The sequence below is a fragment of the Rhincodon typus genome, chromosome 25 (assembly GCF_021869965.1).
Source record: "Rhincodon typus isolate 14 chromosome 25, sRhiTyp1.1, whole genome shotgun sequence".
NCBI lineage: Eukaryota > Metazoa > Chordata > Chondrichthyes > Orectolobiformes > Rhincodontidae > Rhincodon > Rhincodon typus.
Window position 1 is genome coordinate 42,758,275 of NC_063356.1, and position 2,773 is coordinate 42,761,047.

Genomic DNA, 2,773 nt, shown 5'->3' on the forward strand with positions numbered 1-2,773 from the left:
CAATTCTGTGGGTAATTAAAGAACCAAATACAATGTGTAGGATGGCACTACCATTGCATTAACCAACAGATGTTATAGAGAACACAGAGGAATGTTCCTATTCATAGCTGCTCCAATTCCTAACACCAAAGTTCATAAAGTCAGTATTTTAGTACAGAGATTAGTGCCGTGTGTTGTGGTACCATTCATGGTGACTTGTAGTTGGTCCTATCTCCAACCTTGCTGAGTCTTTGAAAAGGCTTATAATCTGTAGATATTTTCTAATCAACCTGCTCAGAGATGTTACCATGCACATCTTGAACAAGTGGAACTTGAACACAGCACTACAAGAGCCCCAAACCAAAATTCCGTGTTCCTTGCCACTTTGATATTTGACTCAGCAGATATTGTTCTAATTAACCTGTTCAGAGATGTTACTACACACCTCTGGAGCAGTTGCGACTTGAACACGGGCCTCTTGCCCCAGAGCTAAGGCCATTACCACTGCATCACAAACACCCCTAATTTTCCTTTCTGTGCTGAGTCTAAGAGGCTATCTAACTACCTCCTGACTCGATGGAATTTGATCTGATTTCCATGGTGGTGTTTGCAGCCAATTTTCATTTTGTTCAGGCAAAATATGACTCAATCCACTGAAAAATCTGCAATAAAGAATGTAAGATGTTAGTTCATTTGTTGATTTAGTTTGGACATCTTCATTCACCCTCTGTTGTCTTACTGATGAATTAGACATTTTTACATCCTCAATTGTGTTACTGCAGGATTCCTGCTGACTTAGTCTTTGTTTCTGATGCAAATGATTCTTTGTTGACAGATTAAAAGTTGAAATACGAGTTCAAGTGGATAATACTACTCCTCTTGCTCTCACTATTTACTTCTGATAAATTACTGAAGTTTACCTTCTGAATTTTCTTTGGTGATGATAGGAATGAAAGATATTTTCACATTTCTAATGTAAAGTCTGTAACATCTTTCCTGTTGACAGCATGAAACAATTCTCTTAAATCAACTCAAGCTCATACTAAAATTGGATAATACAGAGAAGATTAGCATGGCCCCTAGGCAAGGATGACACATAAATTTGTGAAGCTTTTTTTTCCCCATTAGCACGGCTTTGTCGAGAGAAGGTCATGTTTGACAAATCTGTTAAAATTCTTTGAGGAGGTAATGAGTAAGTTAGACAAAGGAGAACTGTGAGTGTGATCTATTTGGATTTCCAAAAGGCCTTTGACAAGGTACCGCACAGGAAACTGCTAAATAAGATAAGAGCCCATGGTGTTTGGGGGCAAGGTACTGGCGTGGATAGAGAATTGGCTGACTGGCAAAAAGCAGAGAGTGGGCTAAAAGGGGTCTTTTTCAGGATGGCAGGCAGTCACTAGTGGAGTTCCACAGGTGTCAGTGTAGGGACCACAACTATTCATGTTGGAACTGAGGGCAGTTAGCGGTTAGAAAGACAAATGCAATGTAAGCATTAGTTTCAAGAGGGCTAGTATAAAAGAGAAGAAATTTACTGCTGAGGTTGTCTAAGGCTCTGGTCAGACGCATTTAGAATATTGTGAGTAGTTTTGGTTCCCAAACCTAAGGAAAGACGTACAGGCATCGGAAAGGGTCCAGAGGAGCTTCAAAGAATGATCACAGGGATGAAGGGCTTGTCATATGAGGAGCAATTGAGGACTTTGGTCTGTACTCAATGTAGTTTAGAAAGATGAGCGGGATCTGATTGAAACTTACAGAATACTGAGAGGCCTGGGTAAAGTGATATATAGAAGATGTTTCCACTATTAGGAGAGACTAGGAGCCAAGGGCACAGCCTCAGAGTGAAGGGATGACCCTTTAGAACTGAGTTGAGGAAAGATTTCTTCAGCCAGAGTGGGATTAATCTGTGGAACTCATTGTCGCAGAAGGTTGTGGAGGCCAAGTCATTCAGTGTATTTAAGACAGAGATAGATAGGTTCTTGATTGGGAAAGGGTCAAGGGTTGCGGGGAGAAGGCAGGAGAATGTGGTTGAGAAACATATCAGCATGATTGAATGGCAGAGCAGACTCGGTGTGCCAAATGGCCTAATTCTGCTCCTATATCTTATGGTCTTAAGCAATTTCAATGTATTCTTTCTTCTATTTTGATGCCTCTATGAGTCTAAGAAGATCAATAAAATATTCTACTGGCCATGTCTTGACTTATTGGATGATAGGTTTTGATCCAATTTTCTCTTGGAAGTAGTTGAACACCTGCTACTTTAAGGATGCTGAGGTCAAGAAGTATCAAGATTAAAAAGTGAGAAGTGTGGCTTGAAAATTATGTACATGTTTTAGACTCAAGTAAGCTCTCTGGGTTGTGGTGTTACTTGTAGCATGTCTTTTTTCTTGAGATTCATTCCACTTGATGCCATTTAGTTTCATCTTTGTACGCTGTAACTGCTGCATCTTCAGTCATGATATTTGATCAGAAAGGACAGTGACACCTGCACCTAAATCAAGTTTAAAATCAATGGGATGTCCATGAACATGAACAAGTGCCGCCAAATCTGAATTAATTTGATCATTATGTTCCCCTAGGAATGACTTGGGTATCTGTTCAAATGTAGGTACATTGTCACGGTGGCATGGTGACTCAGTGCTGCTGCCTCACCGCGCCAGGGACCCATGTTCAATTCCATCCTCAGGCACGTGTCTTCTCCGGGTGCTCCGGTTTCCTTCCACAGTCCAAAGATGTGCAGGCTAGGTGGATTGGCCATGCTAAATTGCCCGTAGTGTCCAGGGATATGCAGGTTAGG

At 41.0% G+C, this 2,773-nt stretch overlaps 1 pseudogene; it reads left to right on the plus strand.

The window, feature by feature from the left end:
• The first annotated feature begins 999 nt into the window (after positions 1-999).
• On the plus strand, positions 1,000-1,098 carry LOC125486112 (annotated as a pseudogene).
• The last annotated feature ends 1,675 nt before the right edge of the window (positions 1,099-2,773 follow it).